Genomic DNA, 7,836 nt, shown 5'->3' on the forward strand with positions numbered 1-7,836 from the left:
GAAGGAAGGAAAGGAGGGAGGGAGGGAGGAAGGAAGGAAGGAAGGAAGGAAGGAAGGAAGGAAGGAAGGAAGGATGGGAAGGAAGAAGAATGGAAAGAAGATAATTTAATGAGAGTTCTTTCTCCTCCATCTGGAACTGCCAATATTTCATCTAGTCTCTTAAAATTCTTGAACGATAATGGGCCACACATTTAGACCTGCTTAAAGTTAAAATTGACCACATCGGTTCATTCATTTCTTGTCCTTTCTTGTTCTGAGTTATCAAAAAGGATTATGGACTAATAATTGACCTACTCAAACCAACTAAACACTTTTGAAAAGGATATTTTTCTAAATAGTTAAGTATCTTATTTTTATTAGGTGCTTTTCTTTTTTCTTCTCTACTTACTTATCTGACTTTTTTAATGTCAATATTTCGTTTAAGTAATTAAGCTGCATTTAAATCCGAGAGATTTTAGAATGAATTTGTTGGTAGCCCATGGTTGTGCCCTTGTGCAAATTAGATAAAGTTGTCTCCCCAGGAAAGGCAAAGCTGCAGGTTGTATAATTGACAGGCTTATCATGGTCGACAGTCTGTACTCACCCTCCTCGGACAAGCACTTTTGTGGGTAAAACAACCTGTACAATTCTACATGGCAGCTCTGGTAAAGGTTTGTAAATATGAAGATTAAGTGAATGCATTTTTAAATGCTTTAAAAGGCACACAAATATAAGCAAAAATTCATTTTTAATATAAAAAATATAAAATCTGAAGATTGTAGGCATAACAGAGATCAGATGAACCCTTCTGCCTGAAACAATCAAGGGATAGAAGAAAAATATGAAAGAAGAATGGATGACAGGACACTGAGCATCAAGCAACAAAAATCTACAATCCTAAGAGATGGGTAACTAATGAAGTAAAACCTATGATTGCGCTAGCTTACTGTCCCGAGTGAGTTTCCTGGCCGTGGCTCAGGGAATAAGTGAGATGGAACCTAGTGGACCCTCTGAGTTGAGGAAAAAGAGGTGAAAGTCTGGGAAGACTGACATTGCTATAGTTTGCAGTACGAGTATTGAAAAGGAGAGCATTGCAGAGAGAAAACGAAAGAGCTCTGTGGAAGAGTCCTCTTGAGTATTAACTGAGTACTGATCAGCACATACATGTGGGTAAACTATCCACTTCAGGGAAAAGACATTGAAAAAAATTGGAGGATGAGCTCCTGGCATACTCACAGGGCCAGGAAGAGTGCTGTTTCCATGGAAAATCTCCTGGTTGCCAGGACATTGGGTAGCCAATTAGTAGGGAAGAGTGAACATTGTATACAGTTGGACATTGGGTAGAGTGAACCTGCCTTAGTAGAGGATACAATTAGCCCTAAACACTGGTCCTACCTAGCAAATCTGAAAAGTAAAAGCTGAAAGATGAAACAGTTTCCAAATAAATTTATTCCAGAATAAAGTTCAGGAATATTTACAGAAATTTGAACTATCCTCATCCAGAAAGATTTTTTAAAATCACAGTATCTGGCATCCAATTCAAAATGTCTAAGCAGGAAAATATAACCCAATAAAGATATAATTCAATCAAATCTACCCCAGATGTTAGCATTATCAGTTGAAGACATTGACAGTCATTAAAACTGTCAGCTTCAAATTCTATGATGTGCAGGAGGCAGCTGATCGATGTTTCTCTCCCATCGATGTTTCTAGCTATCTATCTCTCTCCCTTCCTCTCTGTACAATATCAATAAAATATATAAAAAAAAGTAATTTTTTAAAATGAAAGCCAAATTAAGATTTTTAAAACATAGAAAAGCTGAAGGTTTATTCCATTACCTTCATATACGCTCAACAAGAAATGTTAAAGTAAATTCTTTAGGTAGAAGGCAATTGTACCTGATGGAAATATGGATCCACACAAGTGAATGATGACACGATATGCTGATTACATGGATAAATATATAATTTTTAAAGTTAATTATTTAAAGAGATTTTTAACTATTTAAATGAAAGTAATAATTGCCTTGAGGGGTTTATAACATCTGTAAAATAAAATGCATGAAAATAGCAGGAAATAAAATATGGAAGAAAAACGAGGTACACTAGTATAAGTATAGCAGTAAACTATCAGTTGATGGTACATTGCTAAGTTAAAGAGATGTACCATAAATGCTAAAGGTAAGAGGATAAAATGGAATTATTAAAAATTGATACAAAGCAAAACTGAAAAAAGAGAAAAGCGTAGAAAGAACAGATAAAACAAAGATAAAACAATTAATATTATGAGAGATTTAAACCTAACTATATATATAACCTTATTAAATGTAAATGTTCCAAGTTAATATTCTGAATTTTAAGAATTATCAAGTTGAATAAGAAAATGAAATGCAACTATATACTGTTAACAAGGAACACAATTCAAATATAAAGACACAAATAGGTTAAAAGTTAAAGAAGAGGAAAAATATAGAGCATACTAATCAGAAGAAAACAAGAGTGACTATATTAATATTTGACAAACTAAATTGCAGATCAAACTTATTACCAAGGATAAAGGATCATTTTATAATGACAAAGGGATCAAATCATAAAAAGGACAGACAATCATATTTATTATGACTGACCTTCAAAATACATGAAGCAAAAACTGATAAAACTTCAAGGCAAAGTGGACACACACACACACACACACACACACACACACACACACACGTTCAGTCAGGGATCTCAGAACTGTGCCACAACACTTGATAGAACAGCAGAGAGAAAATCAGTGAGGGTAGAGATTTGAATTACACTATCATTTGACTTAACCTGATTATTTATAAAACACTCCACTGAACAATGGCAGACAGAGTATTTATCAAATAGACCATATTCAGAGACATAAATCAATCTTCAACATATTTAATATAATTTAAGTAATACAAAGTATGTTTTCTCTAACCACAATGGAATTAAATTATAAATCAAATACAGAGGCACTCTGGAAAATACCCAAATAGTTAGAAACTAACTAACATACTACCCACATAATACATGGGTCAAAGAAGAAATTGTAAAAGAAATTAGTAAGTATTGTGTGCTTAATAGAAATAAAAATGGAATATAAAATGTGTGGGATGCCATTAAAGAGGTAGCGAGAAATTTAAAGCACTAAATGCCTACATTTAAAGCACTAAATAGCTTACATTCTTTAAAAAAAGCTAGACAAAGGAGAGCAAATTACATGCGCATTAAGAAGAAGAAAGGAAATAAAGGTCAGACTGAAAATCAGTGAAAGAAGACAGAAACACAAAGAAAGTCAAAGCAAACAAAAGCTCTGTTTTTAGATCAATACAATTGATTTGACTTATCAGAAAAAATAAAACAAGATTTTATTTTATTTTAACTTCAGTAATGAAGACTGTGAAAGTATTACAATTGCTAAAGGTATTAAAAAGAATAGGAAATATTATGCACAATTTCATGCCAATGAATTTGACAACTTAGATGAAATGGACAAATAGTTTGAAAAACACAAATTACCAAATGTATCCATGAGAAGAGAAATAACATAAATATTTCAATATCTACAAAATAAACTGAATTTGCATTTAATTACCTTATATAAAGAAACCACTGTTTCTTTAACAAAGATACAAAGTCAGTTGAGTGAGAAAGGATAATTTTAAAAAAAATGGATAACAACTGGATGACTATACACAAATAAATGAATAAATAAAAAGTCACTATTAAAATAATGAAAAGATGAGGTCCAGAATAAAGTTAAATAATAAGACAGCCCCAGCCAGTGTGGCTGAGTTGGTTGAGCATTGTCCATGCATGGAAAGGTTGCTGGTTGGATTCCTGGTCAGGGCACAAGCCCAGGTTGCAGGTTCAGTCCCCCAGTCAGGATGCATATGAAGTAATTGATCAATGTTTCTCTCTCACATCCATGTTTCTCTTTCTCTCTCCATCTCCCTTCCTCTTTCTCTAAAAGCAATTTAAAAAAACATAAAAAAGGGAAAAAATAAAGAAACAAGCATCCCAATTTAAAAAGTGGGCAAAAGATTCTAGCAGACATTTCACCAAAGAAGATATATGGCTAGTGAGTAAGCACATGAAAAGATGCTTAGCATCATTAATTGTCAGGCATATGCAAATTAAAAACACAATCATATCCAATTAAAATTCAAAAACAAATGGCCATACCAAGTGTTGGTGAAGATGTGGAAAAAAACGAGAATTCTTATACACCCTACCGGGAATGAGTTTCTATACATACCTAGTGGGCATGATAACTTTGGCAGTTTACTAAAATGTTCAAGATCCACCTATGGTCTGCCAGGTATTTACTCAGGAGAAATGGAAGTGTAAGTCTGTACAAAGACTGGTCATGAACATTCACAGCAGCTTTATTTGTAATCAGCAAGACCTGGAAACAAATCAAATGCCTATTAACAGATGACTCCTGACATACATTACAACATGAGTGAATTTTTTAAAGATTATGCTGAGTCAAAGACACCAGAGAAAAAAATTACATACTGGATGATTCCATTTAGATGAAATACAAATGCCTCTGTAATAACAGGAAGTAGACCAGTGGTTACCTGGGAAGGAGAACTGGGAAAGGAAGAATGAAAGGGTGAGGTGGGGGTAAAGGAGCTTCTCTTGAAGTCCCATTTTGTGATCTCTGTAATCTCTGTAATCTCTTGGCTGCAATCATTGCCTTTCAGAATTTAAAAATCATCTCCTCTTACCAAACAAGAGGGGATCATTGGATAGGTAACCAGTAGTCTCTGGCCACACAGAAATAATTATCCCGATTGAAAACTGAGTTTCAAAGAGATAAATGAACCAAATCAACATCGTCACCCAGCCATTGGCGAGTTTTACCTGAGGAAACTCAGTGAGCACATGGACGACCGCTGTCGGAGCTTGAAGCCTGGCGGGGACTGAGGTTTGAGCCAGCATATGAGTATATCTGTCATTGAGATCGCCAGGGGTATCACAGCGGCGGGCACAAGTAGGCTAAAAATAGTAATGATAAGTAATACAATAATAAATGAATACGTAAATAGTAAGATAAGAATAAACTCTGTTTTGGGTACTAACAATTGTAAACCTACTTGTGCTCACTCTTGTAAAAGTCAACTAGAATTGAAATTTTGAGCAAAGAAGACCCCCAAAGCCAGTGTGTGCAAAGAATGTGGACCTGAAAGGGGCTGCCTGGGAAAGGGATGTGAAGGGAGAACTATAACCTGTTTGGGTATCTTTCCCCAAAATAGCCCATGAGCACACATCTGAGCCGCATGTCATAAAGGGAGTTGGCAAAAGATGAAGGGAATTCTGTAAATGCTCAGCTGGTTGGCCTCCCTCCACATGGAGCAGGAAGTGGGTATCTACTGGTGTTCTGAAACCCAGTTTGCTGGGAGCTCCGTGAGACCTTCAAGGATGTCCAAGGTTTGCAGCTTACAGGGAGATGTGCTCTTGCCAAGGGAGGACATTAGCACTGTCACCACAACCATCAGAAATGTGGGCCCCTTGATAAGATGCTTGAGGCTATAGTGACTCTACCATGTGCTCCAACAAGGCCACCAGGAATGGGCATGTTTATAGGAAACCTTCTATACCTAAAGCCTACCTGTACGTTGAAAAAAATGGTAAAAGGTATTTCTGGGCCCAGGAGAGGAAATACAAAATGAAGCATCATTCTTGTAAAAAAAAAAATGTAAGCCTACCGGCCTGCCGGAGTGAAATGTAAGGCTTCACTGGAAGCTTAGTTCAATGGGCCAGTCAGCCTTATGCTGATCCAGGACATGCCTGCTACCAGGGGTGCTCCACACGTGCTAGGCTGGGAACGCCCAGGCTTACAGTGTGATACCTGCATGTGCTTAAGTCTACTTTTATCTTACACCCTGAGCTCCGTACTCCTAAATAAACTTTTATGGACATGGTATATCTCACCACACTACAACAATTGTTCTGGTATGTGCCATCTTTTAACTAGTAAGTGCTCTAAATAATAAAGTTTTGTTGCTACTCTCTGCACTCCTGTTCTCCTTCACATGTTTTCATCCCATCCACTAGTCCTCTTTGGTGCTAGTGATTAAAAAAGAAAAAAATGCTGCCAATAAATCTGGTAATCTATGAAACATTGGAGACACACTTTTTTAAAATCAGTGGTGAATTAGTAACAATTTGCTAATGAAGATTTTCTTTTAATTATTGGGGAAAAGATACTTCTTAATTAATAGAAAAGAGGATGGGTTTCATCCAGATTACTTACTGTTGGGAACCTGTCTCAGCCCTACTAGGCACAAGCTACTGAAAGTGAACAGATTAGCCACAAAGTTAAGCAGCTTGGGGTTTTGTCCTAATGAGGTGGAACATGGTAATTAAGTCAGGGTTTCTGGGTGATGATCTTCAGGGGCCCAGGAACTCATAATGTTTGATACAGTATTTTTCATATGTTCTTAGCTTCTTCATAGTGTACTTGATGGACACGTATAAGCAATAGTCTCTGGGGTCACCATCATCCCAGACTCCACAACACATACCTGCTTTCACCCCCTGGTGATGTAGTAATCACACATCATGAAGTTCAGAACCCTTCACCAAGGGAGCGAAACTCCGAGACTGCCACACTAACTCTCTCTTTTCATTTCATATTACAGAATGCCCATGTGTTCCCATCACTTCCTCCTTTTCATTAGTCTTCTGCAACTCATGATCCATATTTTCTAGCTGCTCACCCTGGCATCCACTTCCTTCCCTTTCTCACAAGGTCTTCCGCTATGATGTCTGGAATTGTGCAATTTAACAAATATCCAGTAGTCTCTTTATCAGCCATTTTATTTTTTAGTGTTTGCTACACACACACACCACTTTCTGATCCCTGACTGTCCACTGTTGACACAGCTTCTCAAGAAAGGATGGTTTTTAGATTCCGCATGCACCTCCTGGTCTGAAAGTAGATTTGGTATCTGCCCTGCCCTTCTGATATTACCCTTCAGGTCTTGCAAAAATATTATTCTTTGAGATATGATATGTCACAATTAATCCTATCCTGATTATTGTTATTTACAGAATTTTCACATCCCATCTTTTAATTAAAATACTAGAGGCCCGATGCACAAAAATTCATGCAAGAGTAGGCCTTTCTTCCCCCAGCTGCTGGCACCTGGGACCTGGGCTGACTTCCCTCTGGCCCAGGCTTCATCAGGAAGGACGTCCGGAATGACATCTGGAAGACCTCTGGTCTAAATAGCATATTACCCTTTTATTATTACAGATTGCATTACTTCAGTCCTAGATCATGACTTTTGCAGCCTCATCTCTAATAATTTTTCTTTTGCTTCATCATATCTACCCACTTCCATATCCACACCTTGGAATTAATCATCACCTCTATGCTAATTCCATTGTTCTGCTCTCAAAACCCTGATCTGCTTTTATCAACCTCATAAGCATCTCTACTCCCTTGATCCTTCTCTTTGTATACCTACTAAGTCAACAGCCCTAATATTTTCATTTATTTCCTTATCCAGCTTTGATTCCTTGGCCTATCCATACAAAAATGTCAGTGCATCGCCTCATCTGTAGTATAATGAGCTTTTCTGAGTCCTCATCTCACTTGAAATCTCAAAAATATTTTACCTCTGTGAATCCACCCTCTTTGTGGTGACTTTCTTCTCCTCTGGGCACCCAGCCCATTGCACTCCACTAGCTTTCCTCCAACCCTGGCTACTTCTTTGCAGTCTCTTCTCAGCCATTAAATGTTAGAGTTCTTCCACTTACTCTCTCAGTTCCTTTCATTTGTCCTTTCAACTCTCTTCCTTGATGATATTCTTTTAACGTCGATGTGCA

The 7,836-nt window shown here is 37.1% G+C and overlaps 1 protein-coding gene and 1 long non-coding RNA gene across 2 annotated transcripts in view; one reads left to right on the top strand and one right to left on the bottom strand.

Annotated features, from left to right (window-relative positions):
• Positions 1-7,836, top strand: part of NRG3 (neuregulin 3) — a 1,093,034-nt gene that overhangs the window by 784,500 nt on the left and 300,698 nt on the right. The gene's annotated exons all lie outside the window — the stretch shown is intronic.
• LOC106727068 lies at positions 3,868-4,592 on the bottom strand. The gene is made up of 3 exons (XR_001363219.1): positions 4,513-4,592; positions 4,250-4,399; positions 3,868-3,957 (listed from the first exon to the last, which is right to left on the bottom strand). It is a non-coding gene; the product is annotated as an uncharacterized LOC106727068 (long non-coding RNA).

The sequence above is a fragment of the Myotis brandtii genome, unplaced genomic scaffold (assembly GCF_000412655.1).
Source record: "Myotis brandtii unplaced genomic scaffold, ASM41265v1 scaffold356, whole genome shotgun sequence".
NCBI lineage: Eukaryota > Metazoa > Chordata > Mammalia > Chiroptera > Vespertilionidae > Myotis > Myotis brandtii.